A 17,806-nucleotide genomic window follows, 5' to 3' on the forward strand; every position below is an offset into this window, starting at 1 on the left:
GCACATCGGTTACGTGTGAGATGTGTAGCCAAGCAGTAATGGTGCGCCATAGCTGCAAATATTAGTCGGTAATATGAAGTGTTGTCAGCTTAAGCCTGATGATCCAGACGAGCGTAAGCACAAAGTACGCAAAACTACCGCTAGGCCGCGCCTCTTTAGCTCAGTGGCAGAGCACTGGTCTAGTAAACCAGGGGTCGTGAGTTCGATCCTCACAGGAAGCAAACGAATTTTCGAAATCAGTTGCGCGTCGTGGCCGTATAGCAAGCAGTATCTGGAACGACGAACAATTAGCAACAGGTGTTTTATTTAGAATTACTCTCAGATGTGATTGAGGCGAATGTCGCAGATAAAGCATTTTCCAAAACGGTACAGCGTAGGGTGGGAGGCGGAGTCTGATTTATATTTTTTACATGTGTTTTTCAAATATCACAGAGCCTCTCGCGAGCGTCGTCGTCGTCGTCGTCGACGCCGCCGCTTCTGCAGAAGTAGCAAATCGCCATCGTAGCAAATGCGGCGAGGGACGCCCTGCCTTCGATTTCGAATGCACAAAGTGTGTGGTCTTGATTCCCAATCTCTACTTGGTCGGTCTCGTAAAGGCTTGAATGTAACGAATGGGTGGGAAGCAGCAAGAGGCAGCGGCTGTGTAGAACGAAAACACAATTCCTCAGCGGTATGAGCGTTTCGAGATGACACGAATGTAAGGAATACTTGGCGGCCAGTGACCGTGTGGCCTAATGGATAAGGCGTCGGACTTCGGATCCGAAGATTGCAGGTTCGAATCCTATCACGGTCGTGTTTTTCCAATTCTGCAAAAGAAACACACCGTTTTAGTGTAGCTATTGAGCAGTACGAAATCGTCTGAATGTTGCTGTTGTCCATTTCCTGCTTGGAGATGCACTTGAGCTTGATACACACACAGCCAGAACGGTGTTATCTAGCGAAATGGTCGGCTGAGTGCCGTCACCGCGAGTTTTGGCTGGCATTTGCGCATCTAAGACAGCGTCGGAAAGTAACCCGTTCGGCTTCTGAGTCAAATCAAATATGTGTGTTAATTTTGACACCACTAGCGCTGCAGGTTTTCATGCAATTCCTGTACCTCTCAGAAATGATTATGAAATAAAAGTGAAGTACGTGACGTGTGTGACGCTAGGAAAACATTAGGCAGCATGGAGAGATTCTGTATGGGACCACCCCACCGAAACGAGAACTGTGTGTCGTGCGACCCGACACGTAGTCACCGACGCAGCCCGGCTAGCTCAGTCGGTAGAGCATGAGACTCTTAATCTCAGGGTCGTGGGTTCGAGCCCCACGCTGGGCGGAACGTAATTTTGTTCCGCTGCAGATGTAAATTACCGTTTCTCTGATCAATGTGACGTAATGGAAATAGCAACTTAAAACTTTGCCTACGTGTACATCAGTCGCAAGGAAAGTGTATCTGAAGGTGAAGGTGATTTCGTAGACATGTGTCAAAGACATGTTCTGAAATGTAAGTGGTGTTGGTTGGAGAGCACATCGGTTACGTGTGAGATGTGTAGCCAAGCAGTAATGGTGCGCCATAGCTGCAAATATTAGTCGGTAATATGAAGTGTTGTCAGCTTAAGCCTGATGATCCAGACGAGCGTAAGCACAAAGTACGCAAAACTACCGCTAGGCCGCGCCTCTTTAGCTCAGTGGCAGAGCACTGGTCTAGTAAACCAGGGGTCGTGAGTTCGATCCTCACAGGAAGCAAACGAATTTTCGAAATCAGTTGCGCGTCGTGGCCGTATAGCAAGCAGTATCTGGAACGACGAACAATTAGCAACAGGTGTTTTATTTAGAATTACTCTCAGATGTGATTGAGGCGAATGTCGCAGATAAAGCATTTTCCAAAACGGTACAGCGTAGGGTGGGAGGCGGAGTCTGATTTATATTTTTTACATGTGTTTTTCAAATATCACAGAGCCTCTCGCGAGCGTCGTCGTCGTCGTCGTCGACGCCGCCGCTTCTGCAGAAGTAGCAAATCGCCATCGTAGCAAATGCGGCGAGGGACGCCCTGCCTTCGATTTCGAATGCACAAAGTGTGTGGTCTTGATTCCCAATCTCTACTTGGTCGGTCTCGTAAAGGCTTGAATGTAACGAATGGGTGGGAAGCAGCAAGAGGCAGCGGCTGTGTAGAACGAAAACACAATTCCTCAGCGGTATGAGCGTTTCGAGATGACACGAATGTAAGGAATACTTGGCGGCCAGTGACCGTGTGGCCTAATGGATAAGGCGTCGGACTTCGGATCCGAAGATTGCAGGTTCGAATCCTATCACGGTCGTGTTTTTCCAATTCTGCAAAAGAAACACACCGTTTTAGTGTAGCTATTGAGCAGTACGAAATCGTCTGAATGTTGCTGTTGTCCATTTCCTGCTTGGAGATGCACTTGAGCTTGATACACACACAGCCAGAACGGTGTTATCTAGCGAAATGGTCGGCTGAGTGCCGTCACCGCGAGTTTTGGCTGGCATTTGCGCATCTAAGACAGCGTCGGAAAGTAACCCGTTCGGCTTCTGAGTCAAATCAAATATGTGTGTTAATTTTGACACCACTAGCGCTGCAGGTTTTCATGCAATTCCTGTACCTCTCAGAAATGATTATGAAATAAAAGTGAAGTACGTGACGTGTGTGACGCTAGGAAAACATTAGGCAGCATGGAGAGATTCTGTATGGGACCACCCCACCGAAACGAGAACTGTGTGTCGTGCGACCCGACACGTAGTCACCGACGCAGCCCGGCTAGCTCAGTCGGTAGAGCATGAGACTCTTAATCTCAGGGTCGTGGGTTCGAGCCCCACGCTGGGCGGAACGTAATTTTGTTCCGTTGCAGATGTAAATTACCGTTTCTCTGATCAATGTGACGTAATGGAAATAGCAACTTAAAACTTTGCCTACGTCACCATCAGACGCAAGGAAAGTGTATCTGAAGGTGAAGGTGATTTCGTAGACATGTGTCAAAGACATGTTCTGAAATGTAAGTGGTGTTGGTTGGAGAGCACATCGGTTACGTGTGAGATGTGTAGCCAAGCAGTAATGGTGCGCCATAGCTGCAAATATTAGTCGGTAATATGAAGTGTTGTCAGCTTAAGCCTGATGATCCAGACGAGCGTAAGCACAAAGTACGCAAAACTACCGCTAGGCCGCGCCTCTTTAGCTCAGTGGCAGAGCACTGGTCTAGTAAACCAGGGGTCGTGAGTTCGATCCTCACAGGAAGCAAACGAATTTTCGAAATCAGTTGCGCGTCGTGGCCGTATAGCAAGCAGTATCTGGAACGACGAACAATTAGCAACAGGTGTTTTATTTAGAATTACTCTCAGATGTGATTGAGGCGAATGTCGCAGATAAAGCATTTTCCAAAACGGTACAGCGTAGGGTGGTAGGCGGAGTCTGATTTATATTTTTTACATGTGTTTTTCAAATATCACAGAGCCTCTCGCGAGCGTCGTCGTCGTCGTCGTCGTCGACGCCGCCGCTTCTGCAGAAGTAGCAAATCGCCATCGTAGCAAATGCGGCGAGGGACGCCCTGCCTTCGATTTCGAATGCACAAAGTGTGTGGTCTTGATTCCCAATCTCTACTTGGTCGGTCTCGTAAAGGCTTGAATGTAACGAATGGGTGGGAAGCAGCAAGAGGCAGCGGCTGTGTAGAACGAAAACACAATTCCTCAGCGGTATGAGCGTTTCGAGATGACACGAATGTAAGGAATACTTGGCGGCCAGTGACCGTGTGGCCTAATGGATAAGGCGTCGGACTTCGGATCCGAAGATTGCAGGTTCGAATCCTATCACGGTCGTGTTTTTCCAATTCTGCAAAAGAAACACACCGTTTTAGTGTAGCTATTGAGCAGTACGAAATCGTCTGAATGTTGCTGTTGTCCATTTCCTGCTTGGAGATGCACTTGAGCTTGATACACACACAGCCAGAACGGTGTTATCTAGCGAAATGGTCGGCTGAGTGCCGTCACCGCGAGTTTTGGCTGGCATTTGCGCATCTAAGACAGCGTCGGAAAGTAACCCGTTCGGCTTCTGAGTCAAATCAAATATGTGTGTTAATTTTGACACCACTAGCGCTGCAGGTTTTCATGCAATTCCTGTACCTCTCAGAAATGATTATGAAATAAAAGTGAAGTACGTGACGTGTGTGACGCTAGGAAAACATTAGGCAGCATGGAGAGATTCTGTATGGGACCACCCCACCGAAACGAGAACTGTGTGTCGTGCGACCCGACACGTAGTCACCGACGCAGCCCGGCTAGCTCAGTCGGTAGAGCATGAGACTCTTAATCTCAGGGTCGTGGGTTCGAGCCCCACGCTGGGCGGAACGTAATTTTGTTCCGCTGCAGATGTAAATTACCGTTTCTCTGATCAATGTGACGTAATGGAAATAGCAACTTAAAACTTTGCCTACGTGTACATCAGTCGCAAGGAGAGTGTATCTGAAGGTGAAGGTGATTTCGTAGACATGTGTCAAAGACATGTTCTGAAATGTAAGTGGTGTTGGTTGGAGAGCACATCGGTTACGTGTGAGATGTGTAGCCAAGCAGTAATGGTGCGCCATAGCTGCAAATATTAGTCAGTAATATGAAGTGTTGTCAGCTTAAGCCTGATGATCCAGACGAGCGTAAGCACGAAGTACGCAAAACTACCGCTAGGCCGCGCCTCTTTAGCTCAGTGGCAGAGCACTGGTCTAGTAAACCAGGGGTCGTGAGTTCGATCCTCACAGGAGGCAAACGAATTTTCGAAATCAGTTGCGCGTCGTGGCCGTATAGCAAGCAGTATCTGGAACGACGAACAATTAGCAACAGGTGTTTTATTTAGAATTACTCTCAGATGTGATTGAGGCGAATGTCGCAGATAAAGCATTTTCCAAAGCGGTACAGCGTAGGGTGGGAGGCGGCAGTCTGAATTATATTTTTTAGATGTGTTTTTCAAATATCACAGAGCCTCTCGCGAGCGTCGTCGTCGTCGTCGCCGCCGCCGCTTCTGCAGAAGTAGCAAATCGCCATCGTAGCAAATGCGGCGAGGGACGCCCTGCCTTCGATTTCGAATGCACAAAGTGTGTGGTCTTGATTCCCAATCTCTACTTGGTCGGTCTCGTAAAGGCTTGAATGTAACGAATGGGTGGGAAGCAGCAAGAGGCAGCGGCTGTGTAGAACGAAAACACAATTCCTCAGCGGTATGAGCGTTTCGAGATGACACGAATGTAAGGAATACTTGGCGGCCAGTGACCGTGTGGCCTAATGGATAAGGCGTCGGACTTCGGATCCGAAGATTGCAGGTTCGAATCCTGTCACGGTCGTGTTTTTCCAATTCTGCAAAAGAAACACACCGTTTTAGTGTAGCTATTGAGCAGTACGAAATCGTCTGAATGTTGCTGTTGTCCATTTCCTGCTTGGAGATGCACTTGAGCTTGATACACACACAGCCAGAACGGTGTTATCTAGCGAAATGGTCGGCTGAGTGCCGTCACCGCGAGTTTTGGCTGGCATTTGCGCATCTAAGACAGCGTCGGAAAGTAACCCGTTCGGCTTCTGAGTCAAATCAAATATGTGTGTTAATTTTGACACCACTAGCGCTGCAGGTTTTCATGCAATTCCTGTACCTCTCAGAAATGATTATGAAATAAAAGTGAAGTACGTGACGTGTGTGACGCTAGGAAAACATTAGGCAGCATGGAGAGATTCTGTATGGGACCACCCCACCGAAACGAGAACTGTGTGTCGTGCGACCCGACACGTAGTCACCGACGCAGCCCGGCTAGCTCAGTCGGTAGAGCATGAGACTCTTAATCTCAGGGTCGTGGGTTCGAGCCCCACGCTGGGCGGAACGTAATTTTGTTCCGCTGCAGATGTAAATTACCGTTTCTCTGATCAATGTGACGTAATGGAAATAGCAACTTAAAACTTTGCCTACGTGTACATCAGTCGCAAGGAAAGTGTATCTGAAGGTGAAGGTGATTTCGTAGACATGTGTCAAAGACATGTTCTGAAATGTAAGTGGTGTTGGTTGGAGAGCACATCGGTTACGTGTGAGATGTGTAGCCAAGCAGTAATGGTGCGCCATAGCTGCAAATATTAGTCAGTAATATGAAGTGTTGTCAGCTTAAGCCTGATGATCCAGACGAGCGTAAGCACGAAGTACGCAAAACTACCGCTAGGCCGCGCCTCTTTAGCTCAGTGGCAGAGCACTGGTCTAGTAAACCAGGGGTCGTGAGTTCGATCCTCACAGGAGGCAAACGAATTTTCGAAATCAGTTGCGCGTCGTGGCCGTATAGCAAGCAGTATCTGGAACGACGAACAATTAGCAACAGGTGTTTTATTTAGAATTACTCTCAGATGTGATTGAGGCGAATGTCGCAGATAAAGCATTTTCCAAAACGGTACAGCGTAGGGTGGGAGGCGGAGTCTGATTTATATTTTTTACATGTGTTTTTCAAATATCACAGAGCCTCTCGCGAGCGTCGTCGTCGTCGTCGACGCCGCCGCTTCTGCAGAAGTAGCAAATCGCCATCGTAGCAAATGCGGCGAGGGACGCCCTGCCTTCGATTTCGAATGCACAAAGTGTGTGGTCTTGATTCCCAATCTCTACTTGGTCGGTCTCGTAAAGGCTTGAATGTAACGAATGGGTGGGAAGCAGCAAGAGGCAGCGGCTGTGTAGAACGAAAACACAATTCCTCAGCGGTATGAGCGTTTCGAGATGACACGAATGTAAGGAATACTTGGCGGCCAGTGACCGTGTGGCCTAATGGATAAGGCGTCGGACTTCGGATCCGAAGATTGCAGGTTCGAATCCTATCACGGTCGTGTTTTTCCAATTCTGCAAAAGAAACACACCGTTTTAGTGTAGCTATTGAGCAGTACGAAATCGTCTGAATGTTGCTGTTGTCCATTTCCTGCTTGGAGATGCACTTGAGCTTGATACACACACAGCCAGAACGGTGTTATCTAGCGAAATGGTCGGCTGAGTGCCGTCACCGCGAGTTTTGGCTGGCATTTGCGCATCTAAGACAGCGTCGGAAAGTAACCCGTTCGGCTTCTGAGTCAAATCAAATATGTGTGTTAATTTTGACACCACTAGCGCTGCAGGTTTTCATGCAATTCCTGTACCTCTCAGAAATGATTATGAAATAAAAGTGAAGTACGTGACGTGTGTGACGCTAGGAAAACATTAGGCAGCATGGAGAGATTCTGTATGGGACCACCCCACCGAAACGAGAACTGTGTGTCGTGCGACCCGACACGTAGTCACCGACGCAGCCCGGCTAGCTCAGTCGGTAGAGCATGAGACTCTTAATCTCAGGGTCGTGGGTTCGAGCCCCACGCTGGGCGGAACGTAATTTTGTTCCGCTGCAGATGTAAATTACCGTTTCTCTGATCAATGTGACGTAATGGAAATAGCAACTTAAAACTTTGCCTACGTGTACATCAGTCGCAAGGAAAGTGTATCTGAAGGTGAAGGTGATTTCGTAGACATGTGTCAAAGACATGTTCTGAAATGTAAGTGGTGTTGGTTGGAGAGCACATCGGTTACGTGTGAGATGTGTAGCCAAGCAGTAATGGTGCGCCATAGCTGCAAATATTAGTCAGTAATATGAAGTGTTGTCAGCTTAAGCCTGATGATCCAGACGAGCGTAAGCACGAAGTACGCAAAACTACCGCTAGGCCGCGCCTCTTTAGCTCAGTGGCAGAGCACTGGTCTAGTAAACCAGGGGTCGTGAGTTCGATCCTCACAGGAGGCAAACGAATTTTCGAAATCAGTTGCGCGTCGTGGCCGTATAGCAAGCAGTATCTGGAACGACGAACAATTAGCAACAGGTGTTTTATTTAGAATTACTCTCAGATGTGATTGAGGCGAATGTCGCAGATAAAGCATTTTCCAAAGCGGTACAGCGTAGGGTGGGAGGCGGCAGTCTGAATTATATTTTTTAGATGTGTTTTTCAAATATCACAGAGCCTCTCGCGAGCGTCGTCGTCGTCGTCGTCGTCGTCGTCGCCGCCGCCGCTTCTGCAGAAGTAGCAAATCGCCATCGTAGCAAATGCGGCGAGGGACGCCCTGCCTTCGATTTCGAATGCACAAAGTGTGTGGTCTTGATTCCCAATCTCTACTTGGTCGGTCTCGTAAAGGCTTGAATGTAACGAATGGGTGGGAAGCAGCAAGAGGCAGCGGCTGTGTAGAACGAAAACACAATTCCTCAGCGGTATGAGCGTTTCGAGATGACACGAATGTAAGGAATACTTGGCGGCCAGTGACCGTGTGGCCTAATGGATAAGGCGTCGGACTTCGGATCCGAAGATTGCAGGTTCGAATCCTGTCACGGTCGTGTTTTTCCAATTCTGCAAAAGAAACACACCGTTTTAGTGTAGCTATTGAGCAGTACGAAATCGTCTGAATGTTGCTGTTGTCCATTTCCTGCTTGGAGATGCACTTGAGCTTGATACACACACAGCCAGAACGGTGTTATCTAGCGAAATGGTCGGCTGAGTGCCGTCACCGCGAGTTTTGGCTGGCATTTGCGCATCTAAGACAGCGTCGGAAAGTAACCCGTTCGGCTTCTGAGTCAAATCAAATATGTGTGTTAATTTTGACACCACTAGCGCTGCAGGTTTTCATGCAATTCCTGTACCTCTCAGAAATGATTATGAAATAAAAGTGAAGTACGTGACGTGTGTGACGCTAGGAAAACATTAGGCAGCATGGAGAGATTCTGTATGGGACCACCCCACCGAAACGAGAACTGTGTGTCGTGCGACCCGACACGTAGTCACCGACGCAGCCCGGCTAGCTCAGTCGGTAGAGCATGAGACTCTTAATCTCAGGGTCGTGGGTTCGAGCCCCACGCTGGGCGGAACGTAATTTTGTTCCGCTGCAGATGTAAATTACCGTTTCTCTGATCAATGTGACGTAATGGAAATAGCAACTTAAAACTTTGCCTACGTGTACATCAGTCGCAAGGAAAGTGTATCTGAAGGTGAAGGTGATTTCGTAGACATGTGTCAAAGACATGTTCTGAAATGTAAGTGGTGTTGGTTGGAGAGCACATCGGTTACGTGTGAGATGTGTAGCCAAGCAGTAATGGTGCGCCATAGCTGCAAATATTAGTCAGTAATATGAAGTGTTGTCAGCTTAAGCCTGATGATCCAGACGAGCGTAAGCACGAAGTACGCAAAACTACCGCTAGGCCGCGCCTCTTTAGCTCAGTGGCAGAGCACTGGTCTAGTAAACCAGGGGTCGTGAGTTCGATCCTCACAGGAGGCAAACGAATTTTCGAAATCAGTTGCGCGTCGTGGCCGTATAGCAAGCAGTATCTGGAACGACGAACAATTAGCAACAGGTGTTTTATTTAGAATTACTCTCAGATGTGATTGAGGCGAATGTCGCAGATAAAGCATTTTCCAAAACGGTACAGCGTAGGGTGGGAGGCGGAGTCTGATTTATATTTTTTACATGTGTTTTTCAAATATCACAGAGCCTCTCGCGAGCGTCGTCGTCGTCGTCGACGCCGCCGCTTCTGCAGAAGTAGCAAATCGCCATCGTAGCAAATGCGGCGAGGGACGCCCTGCCTTCGATTTCGAATGCACAAAGTGTGTGGTCTTGATTCCCAATCTCTACTTGGTCGGTCTCGTAAAGGCTTGAATGTAACGAATGGGTGGGAAGCAGCAAGAGGCAGCGGCTGTGTAGAACGAAAACACAATTCCTCAGCGGTATGAGCGTTTCGAGATGACACGAATGTAAGGAATACTTGGCGGCCAGTGACCGTGTGGCCTAATGGATAAGGCGTCGGACTTCGGATCCGAAGATTGCAGGTTCGAATCCTATCACGGTCGTGTTTTTCCAATTCTGCAAAAGAAACACACCGTTTTAGTGTAGCTATTGAGCAGTACGAAATCGTCTGAATGTTGCTGTTGTCCATTTCCTGCTTGGAGATGCACTTGAGCTTGATACACACACAGCCAGAACGGTGTTATCTAGCGAAATGGTCGGCTGAGTGCCGTCACCGCGAGTTTTGGCTGGCATTTGCGCATCTAAGACAGCGTCGGAAAGTAACCCGTTCGGCTTCTGAGTCAAATCAAATATGTGTGTTAATTTTGACACCACTAGCGCTGCAGGTTTTCATGCAATTCCTGTACCTCTCAGAAATGATTATGAAATAAAAGTGAAGTACGTGACGTGTGTGACGCTAGGAAAACATTAGGCAGCATGGAGAGATTCTGTATGGGACCACCCCACCGAAACGAGAACTGTGTGTCGTGCGACCCGACACGTAGTCACCGACGCAGCCCGGCTAGCTCAGTCGGTAGAGCATGAGACTCTTAATCTCAGGGTCGTGGGTTCGAGCCCCACGCTGGGCGGAACGTAATTTTGTTCCGCTGCAGATGTAAATTACCGTTTCTCTGATCAATGTGACGTAATGGAAATAGCAACTTAAAACTTTGCCTACGTGTACATCAGTCGCAAGGAAAGTGTATCTGAAGGTGAAGGTGATTTCGTAGACATGTGTCAAAGACATGTTCTGAAATGTAAGTGGTGTTGGTTGGAGAGCACATCGGTTACGTGTGAGATGTGTAGCCAAGCAGTAATGGTGCGCCATAGCTGCAAATATTAGTCAGTAATATGAAGTGTTGTCAGCTTAAGCCTGATGATCCAGACGAGCGTAAGCACGAAGTACGCAAAACTACCGCTAGGCCGCGCCTCTTTAGCTCAGTGGCAGAGCACTGGTCTAGTAAACCAGGGGTCGTGAGTTCGATCCTCACAGGAGGCAAACGAATTTTCGAAATCAGTTGCGCGTCGTGGCCGTATAGCAAGCAGTATCTGGAACGACGAACAATTAGCAACAGGTGTTTTATTTAGAATTACTCTCAGATGTGATTGAGGCGAATGTCGCAGATAAAGCATTTTCCAAAGCGGTACAGCGTAGGGTGGGAGGCGGCAGTCTGAATTATATTTTTTAGATGTGTTTTTCAAATATCACAGAGCCTCTCGCGAGCGTCGTCGTCGTCGTCGCCGCCGCCGCTTCTGCAGAAGTAGCAAATCGCCATCGTAGCAAATGCGGCGAGGGACGCCCTGCCTTCGATTTCGAATGCACAAAGTGTGTGGTCTTGATTCCCAATCTCTACTTGGTCGGTCTCGTAAAGGCTTGAATGTAACGAATGGGTGGGAAGCAGCAAGAGGCAGCGGCTGTGTAGAACGAAAACACAATTCCTCAGCGGTATGAGCGTTTCGAGATGACACGAATGTAAGGAATACTTGGCGGCCAGTGACCGTGTGGCCTAATGGATAAGGCGTCGGACTTCGGATCCGAAGATTGCAGGTTCGAATCCTATCACGGTCGTGTTTTTCCAATTCTGCAAAAGAAACACACCGTTTTAGTGTAGCTATTGAGCAGTACGAAATCGTCTGAATGTTGCTGTTGTCCATTTCCTGCTTGGAGATGCACTTGAGCTTGATACACACACAGCCAGAACGGTGTTATCTAGCGAAATGGTCGGCTGAGTGCCGTCACCGCGAGTTTTGGCTGGCATTTGCGCATCTAAGACAGCGTCGGAAAGTAACCCGTTCGGCTTCTGAGTCAAATCAAATATGTGTGTTAATTTTGACACCACTAGCGCTGCAGGTTTTCATGCAATTCCTGTACCTCTCAGAAATGATTATGAAATAAAAGTGAAGTACGTGACGTGTGTGACGCTAGGAAAACATTAGGCAGCATGGAGAGATTCTGTATGGGACCACCCCACCGAAACGAGAACTGTGTGTCGTGCGACCCGACACGTAGTCACCGACGCAGCCCGGCTAGCTCAGTCGGTAGAGCATGAGACTCTTAATCTCAGGGTCGTGGGTTCGAGCCCCACGCTGGGCGGAACGTAATTTTGTTCCGCTGCAGATGTAAATTACCGTTTCTCTGATCAATGTGACGTAATGGAAATAGCAACTTAAAACTTTGCCTACGTGTACATCAGTCGCAAGGAAAGTGTATCTGAAGGTGAAGGTGATTTCGTAGACATGTGTCAAAGACATGTTCTGAAATGTAAGTGGTGTTGGTTGGAGAGCACATCGGTTACGTGTGAGATGTGTAGCCAAGCAGTAATGGTGCGCCATAGCTGCAAATATTAGTCAGTAATATGAAGTGTTGTCAGCTTAAGCCTGATGATCCAGACGAGCGTAAGCACGAAGTACGCAAAACTACCGCTAGGCCGCGCCTCTTTAGCTCAGTGGCAGAGCACTGGTCTAGTAAACCAGGGGTCGTGAGTTCGATCCTCACAGGAGGCAAACGAATTTTCGAAATCAGTTGCGCGTCGTGGCCGTATAGCAAGCAGTATCTGGAACGACGAACAATTAGCAACAGGTGTTTTATTTAGAATTACTCTCAGATGTGATTGAGGCGAATGTCGCAGATAAAGCATTTTCCAAAGCGGTACAGCGTAGGGTGGGAGGCGGCAGTCTGAATTATATTTTTTAGATGTGTTTTTCAAATATCACAGAGCCTCTCGCGAGCGTCGTCGTCGTCGTCGCCGCCGCCGCTTCTGCAGAAGTAGCAAATCGCCATCGTAGCAAATGCGGCGAGGGACGCCCTGCCTTCGATTTCGAATGCACAAAGTGTGTGGTCTTGATTCCCAATCTCTACTTGGTCGGTCTCGTAAAGGCTTGAATGTAACGAATGGGTGGGAAGCAGCAAGAGGCAGCGGCTGTGTAGAACGAAAACACAATTCCTCAGCGGTATGAGCGTTTCGAGATGACACGAATGTAAGGAATACTTGGCGGCCAGTGACCGTGTGGCCTAATGGATTTAGTTGCGCTTGAGCCGCGACAGCGATCGGACGTGCCTAAACTTCCGTGCCGTCGTAGCGCCGCAAGCCGTGTTTTGATCGTTTCTTGTGACTGTGATTGTGCGTTTTCTCGTGGTATTTTGAGATTTTGTCTCTTCTCGTCGTCTTGTTTATCTTACTAGCGGTTTCGGCCGCTTGTCGTTACAGTTATGGCTAAATCGGTTCCCCGAAAGAATACATTGTGTTTTGAGTTTGACAAGGCATCGCGTCGTGTGCAACCAAGCTCCCTGGAAATTCATGATTGGATTGTGGATATAATTGGGATAACGTCCGACCAGGTTCACACAGCGTACTATGATATGGCGGATTACTGTTTCTTTGTCAAGTTTCTCACTCCGTTACAACTGGAGAAAATCTTGCAGAAAACTGGAGGAAAGGCGGAATTCCATCATCGAGACCAGTCGGTGAGTACCGTGATAATCACCAATGCTGATGTAGAATATAAGCAGGTTCGGGTCTTCAATTTGCCACCAGAAGTTGACAATTACCTGTTGAAGGATGTTCTTGCAAAATACGGTGATATTCGGCAAATCAGAATGGAAAAATGGTCTAGCCAACACAAATTGCAATGCTACAGTGGGGTTCGTTCTGTTGATATGAGCATTAAAGTTAATATTCCCTCGAATATCGTGGTCTGTGGCTATAAAGCACATGTCGTTTATAGTGGGCAAGTCGAAACTTGTTATATTTGTAACGAGAGTGGTCATTTACGCAGTGATTGTCCTCGGCGTGTTTTCGTGCTTAAAAACTCCCTACAAAAACGCCAGAGGTTGACACTAGCTGATATTATGACCCAACATCAGAAGTTGGGGGAGACAACTTTGCAACCCAGTACGTCAGAGGCCGTTGAACCCGATCTTAGCAACGAGTCCTTCCCGCCTTTAGCACAAAAGAGCGAGAAGCTTCCACTTGCTGTCAGCACCACGTTATCGGTCGGTAACAAACGACGCCGTACCTGTGACGATAGTGGAACTGATGAAGAGTTGTCGGCCAACGACCAGATATCTGTCACGGACGCGAACCCTCCCTCGCAGGAAACCCTTGCCGTGGACAGCATAGGTGAGGGCTCCGACGCCGCTGCTTCCCCGGCGGCGTCGGTCAACAACGGTGTCGACCAGTGTTTACAGCTGACTGTTGTGACGCCGCCGGCCGGCCCGCCACTACACGACTTGGATGCACAACAAGTGGACGACCGTCCGATGTCGGCTCTACAGCCACCCGACGAGGACGTTGGTCCGGAGACCGTTGTAAACACCAACCCGCCCGTCGCTGAACACAACCAACCTCAGAGGCCGGAAGACTGTTTACCAACAGACCGTGTGGATACAAACAAACACACCTTGCTTTCCGCCGCCGCGATTTCGCACGAGTTAGCTACAGTGGAGGAAGCCAGCACTCCGACTACCGATTTCAGTCATGATCCGCCCACCCCACCTTCTGCCATGGAACTCCCGACTGGTGGACGACGGAAAACTAAACCCAAACCAAATGTCTCCGCGGCCCGAAGAAAGACTCCGACCAAAGGAGCCGCGGAATCTGGACGCGAACCTGGCACTGTAAATTCGCCGTCTGACAGTGCGATGGACTGGGCCGCTAATGCAATGAAGCTTTCTTCCTCCTTCGATGGGCACGACCCAGGCATATAAATTTCTGTCTCTTAATATTAACAGGATCACGTCAGCTTTGAAAACAGCGTTGTTGCGACAGTTTATCTACGACTCTGAAGCCGATGTTGTACTGCTACAGGAAGTGTCTATGTTAAGTCTCCCCGTCCCTGGTTTTCATACGATAGCAAATGTAACGAAAGACACGAGCACAGGCACAGCCATTTTATTACGCGAGGGCATCCCTGTTCGAAGCATTGAAATACTCGAGTGTGGTAGGGGTATTGCCTGTCAAATTTTTGACGTCACCATAGTGAACATCTACGCACCGTCTGGTTCAACTCGCAAATCCGATAGAGCCAAATTTTTCAAAGACGACATCATCTATTTGTTGCGACGGAACCCATCACAATTCATCCTTAGTGGCGACTTCAATTGTGTCCTCAATCGAAAAGATCAGTCTCCGAACTTCAATTACTGTCGGGAATTGCATGATCTGGTACGTCATCTGCGAATGCAGGATGCATGGGAACTCAAGAACCCCACTAAGGTTAAATTTACGTACTTTACTTCGACGGCATGCAGCCGCCTTGATCGGTTGTACGTCACGGAGAATATCTGCCATCGTGTTCTCGACACGGATGTCATTCCAGCTAGCTTTTCAGACCATTGTGCCCTTTCCGTAACGATCAGTTTAGACAGACAACGGACTCACCGATTCCGGAATCAATGGAGCCTCAATGTTTCTCTCCTGACGGATAATTACATACAAGATGTTATTCATGCGACGTGGACGGACTGTCTCAAGCGACGTTGTAAGTACGCTACCACTATCGCCTGGTGGAATGAGGTGGTCAAACGGAGGATGAGACAAACTCTGAAAAATTATGGCTGGCAACGGGCCCAGGATACCAAACGAACCATCGATTTTTACCAGACGGTATTGCGGGAGTTGTATACGCAAGTAACCGTAACGAATACGAACTTGGAAGGGATCAAGAAAATCAAGGCCAAACTACTAGCCATAAAGCGTACACAACTTGCGGGGCTGCAGACCAAAGCTCAAACTAAGTCGCTTCAGGAAGACGAAGTCACGTCCCTGTACCACCTTATCAAGCACCGTGCGAACCGCCAGAGAACGTTTATTGAGGAACTTGAGACCGCTGATGGGGTCCTCCTCACTCATCAGAGGGATATCCTTCGCGCCGTTGCCGAATATTTTACTCAACTGTACTCGCAATGTGCTACCCGTGGGACTGTTGACCCTGTGGCTTTCTGTACTCCACCTTCAGAAGTCACGCACGCCGATAACTGCGCGATATTGCAAGATTTTGATGCGGATGACGTCCTGGACCTGATCACTAGTTCCCCGTCACGAAAATCCCCCGGCCCTGATGGGCTGCCGAAAGAATTCTATGTGCGCTTCTGGCCTCTCATTGGACTAGCCTTTACAACAGTCCTCAACGAGGTGATGCGCGGGACTCCCTTGCCGGCAGACCTCAAGGAAGGCAGAATTGTCTTGGTTCCCAAACGCAAACACCGGAAAGATCTTGATCATTATCGTCCGATAACTCTACTCAATTTCGATTATAAAACTTTTGCCAGAGCACTAAATAGCAGACTAACGGCGGTGGTGAAAAAGGTGGTCCAAAATCATCAATCTTGTTTCCCTGGTCGGTCCATTATGACACCCATCTCGGAATATAGAGACATTATTTCGATAGCATCGGTGACTAACGTGAACTGTGCACTCTTATTTGTTGACTTTTCTAAAGCATTCGATCGAGTGAGTCATGATTATCTCATGCGTTTCCTGCAGCATTGTGGATTCAATGAAAGCGTTATTGCCATCATACGACACCTGATAACTGGTATTACAACAAAGGTTAGCGTCAATGGACAGCTCACGCAGCCTATCGAGATTCAAAGAGGGGTCCCGCAGGGGAGCCCCCTCTCCATGCTCTTGTTCGTGCTGGCGCTCGAACCATTCCTACGCTCCGTCGCCGATAAACTGACCGGCCTGACCACGACCGGTCCTTCTTTTGTGGTTCGCGCTTACGCCGATGATGTCGGGGTTTTAATACGGGCCGAAGAAGAAATACCGATCCTTAAGTCCGAAATTGATAACTACTGCCGTGTCTCTGGAGCACGAATCAACACCGATAAATGCAGATTCGTCAAAATCCGTGGATTGGCAAACGTAACCGTCCCGTGGGCACAAACTGCGGAAACCCACACAACCTTAGGTATGATTGTCGATCGATGCCCACTGAAAATGTGTGCCAAAAATTGGCGGCGGATCGCCGATTCCATGCACGGCGCTATTCGCGAAAACAACTGGCGGTCTATCAACCTGCTTCAACGAATTCGTCTCCTCGACACTTACATTTTCAGTAAAGCCTACTACATGGCCCAAATTTTTCCGATTCCAAGGTTACAGGCGAAGCGACTTATGAAACTCTCCAACTATTTTCTCTGGCAAGGGAACATTTTTAAATCGAAATATACCACATTGACCATGCCACGGAAGGCTGGAGGACTCAATTTACCAGACATCGACAGAAAGTGTACGGCCTTGTACATCAAACGTATTACCATGTTGTTGAGGAAGGAACCGCTCAGTGTAACACATTGGCTCTTCCACATTTTACGTCCTCTAGATCTCCGTCCACCCTCTGCTGTAGGACACATCAATTTTCAACTAAAACATGTCCGGTACTACTATCTCGAAGTAAGTTACATCGGGGGCGCCGTTGTTCACAGGTCGGATTTATCGACAAAGGTTCTGCTCGACAGATGGCATCGAACTATGATACACCACCCCATGGAAATCAAACACCCAAGTGTCCAATGGAATATAGTCTGGCACAACATCAGTTTATCCATCCATACTTCCGTTGTGGCATCCACGTGGTATCAGGTTGTTAATAGTGTTATCCCCACAAATGAACGGTTGCACCGCATAGGCTTACAAGACAGTGATCGATGTGCGCGTTGTGGCCTGGTCGACACCTTACGCCACAGATTTACATGCGGTGGCCATCTACTTAACTGGAAATGGGTGCAACAACGTTTGGGTCTCTTAACTCGCAGCAGTGCGGCCAGTCACTCCACCGATTTCCTCCTCTGGCCAGACACCACATATTATCCTGCGACCAAGAACAACACTGTGATGTGGCTACTGGGACACTATGTGACATATGTTATTTGCCACAATGGCGACGACGATCTCGTAAGTTTTGAAACTTACATGCGAACAGCGCAGTGGCAAATGACACGGTTCTCCGCAGACAAAAAAAATTTTGGAAACATGATCGCCATTATTTTTGAAAAGAAAGGTGTTGGATAACACCTCCTCACTCTTC

The 17,806-nt window shown here is 48.3% G+C and overlaps 25 non-coding genes across 25 annotated transcripts; all 25 read left to right on the forward strand.

Moving 5' to 3' along the window:
* Window positions 1-149: 149 nt before the first annotated feature.
* Trnat-agu lies at window positions 150-221 on the forward strand. The gene has a single exon. It is a non-coding gene; the product is annotated as a tRNA-Thr (tRNA).
* Window positions 222-720: 499 nt separating this feature from the next.
* Trnar-ucg lies at window positions 721-793 on the forward strand. Its single transcript has one exon. It is a non-coding gene; the product is annotated as a tRNA-Arg (tRNA).
* A 452-nt stretch (window positions 794-1,245) lies between these two features.
* Window positions 1,246-1,318, forward strand: Trnak-cuu. The gene has a single exon. It is a non-coding gene; the product is annotated as a tRNA-Lys (tRNA).
* A 338-nt stretch (window positions 1,319-1,656) lies between these two features.
* On the forward strand, window positions 1,657-1,728 carry Trnat-agu. Its single transcript has one exon. It is a non-coding gene; the product is annotated as a tRNA-Thr (tRNA).
* Window positions 1,729-2,227: 499 nt separating this feature from the next.
* Window positions 2,228-2,300, forward strand: Trnar-ucg. Its single transcript has one exon. It is a non-coding gene; the product is annotated as a tRNA-Arg (tRNA).
* A 452-nt stretch (window positions 2,301-2,752) lies between these two features.
* Trnak-cuu lies at window positions 2,753-2,825 on the forward strand. The gene has a single exon. It is a non-coding gene; the product is annotated as a tRNA-Lys (tRNA).
* A 338-nt stretch (window positions 2,826-3,163) lies between these two features.
* On the forward strand, window positions 3,164-3,235 carry Trnat-agu. The gene has a single exon. It is a non-coding gene; the product is annotated as a tRNA-Thr (tRNA).
* Window positions 3,236-3,737: 502 nt separating this feature from the next.
* On the forward strand, window positions 3,738-3,810 carry Trnar-ucg. The gene has a single exon. It is a non-coding gene; the product is annotated as a tRNA-Arg (tRNA).
* A 452-nt stretch (window positions 3,811-4,262) lies between these two features.
* Window positions 4,263-4,335, forward strand: Trnak-cuu. Its single transcript has one exon. It is a non-coding gene; the product is annotated as a tRNA-Lys (tRNA).
* Window positions 4,336-4,673: 338 nt separating this feature from the next.
* Trnat-agu lies at window positions 4,674-4,745 on the forward strand. The gene has a single exon. It is a non-coding gene; the product is annotated as a tRNA-Thr (tRNA).
* A 497-nt stretch (window positions 4,746-5,242) lies between these two features.
* Window positions 5,243-5,315, forward strand: Trnar-ucg. The gene has a single exon. It is a non-coding gene; the product is annotated as a tRNA-Arg (tRNA).
* Window positions 5,316-5,767: 452 nt separating this feature from the next.
* On the forward strand, window positions 5,768-5,840 carry Trnak-cuu. Its single transcript has one exon. It is a non-coding gene; the product is annotated as a tRNA-Lys (tRNA).
* Window positions 5,841-6,178: 338 nt separating this feature from the next.
* On the forward strand, window positions 6,179-6,250 carry Trnat-agu. Its single transcript has one exon. It is a non-coding gene; the product is annotated as a tRNA-Thr (tRNA).
* Window positions 6,251-6,746: 496 nt separating this feature from the next.
* Window positions 6,747-6,819, forward strand: Trnar-ucg. The gene has a single exon. It is a non-coding gene; the product is annotated as a tRNA-Arg (tRNA).
* A 452-nt stretch (window positions 6,820-7,271) lies between these two features.
* On the forward strand, window positions 7,272-7,344 carry Trnak-cuu. The gene has a single exon. It is a non-coding gene; the product is annotated as a tRNA-Lys (tRNA).
* Window positions 7,345-7,682: 338 nt separating this feature from the next.
* On the forward strand, window positions 7,683-7,754 carry Trnat-agu. The gene has a single exon. It is a non-coding gene; the product is annotated as a tRNA-Thr (tRNA).
* A 509-nt stretch (window positions 7,755-8,263) lies between these two features.
* Window positions 8,264-8,336, forward strand: Trnar-ucg. The gene has a single exon. It is a non-coding gene; the product is annotated as a tRNA-Arg (tRNA).
* Window positions 8,337-8,788: 452 nt separating this feature from the next.
* On the forward strand, window positions 8,789-8,861 carry Trnak-cuu. The gene has a single exon. It is a non-coding gene; the product is annotated as a tRNA-Lys (tRNA).
* A 338-nt stretch (window positions 8,862-9,199) lies between these two features.
* Trnat-agu lies at window positions 9,200-9,271 on the forward strand. The gene has a single exon. It is a non-coding gene; the product is annotated as a tRNA-Thr (tRNA).
* Window positions 9,272-9,767: 496 nt separating this feature from the next.
* Trnar-ucg lies at window positions 9,768-9,840 on the forward strand. Its single transcript has one exon. It is a non-coding gene; the product is annotated as a tRNA-Arg (tRNA).
* A 452-nt stretch (window positions 9,841-10,292) lies between these two features.
* On the forward strand, window positions 10,293-10,365 carry Trnak-cuu. Its single transcript has one exon. It is a non-coding gene; the product is annotated as a tRNA-Lys (tRNA).
* A 338-nt stretch (window positions 10,366-10,703) lies between these two features.
* Trnat-agu lies at window positions 10,704-10,775 on the forward strand. Its single transcript has one exon. It is a non-coding gene; the product is annotated as a tRNA-Thr (tRNA).
* Window positions 10,776-11,272: 497 nt separating this feature from the next.
* Trnar-ucg lies at window positions 11,273-11,345 on the forward strand. The gene has a single exon. It is a non-coding gene; the product is annotated as a tRNA-Arg (tRNA).
* Window positions 11,346-11,797: 452 nt separating this feature from the next.
* On the forward strand, window positions 11,798-11,870 carry Trnak-cuu. Its single transcript has one exon. It is a non-coding gene; the product is annotated as a tRNA-Lys (tRNA).
* A 338-nt stretch (window positions 11,871-12,208) lies between these two features.
* Trnat-agu lies at window positions 12,209-12,280 on the forward strand. Its single transcript has one exon. It is a non-coding gene; the product is annotated as a tRNA-Thr (tRNA).
* Window positions 12,281-17,806: the final 5,526 nt, after the last annotated feature.

The sequence above is a fragment of the Schistocerca piceifrons genome, unplaced genomic scaffold (genome assembly GCF_021461385.2).
Source record: "Schistocerca piceifrons isolate TAMUIC-IGC-003096 unplaced genomic scaffold, iqSchPice1.1 HiC_scaffold_1702, whole genome shotgun sequence".
Classification (NCBI taxonomy): domain Eukaryota; kingdom Metazoa; phylum Arthropoda; class Insecta; order Orthoptera; family Acrididae; genus Schistocerca; species Schistocerca piceifrons.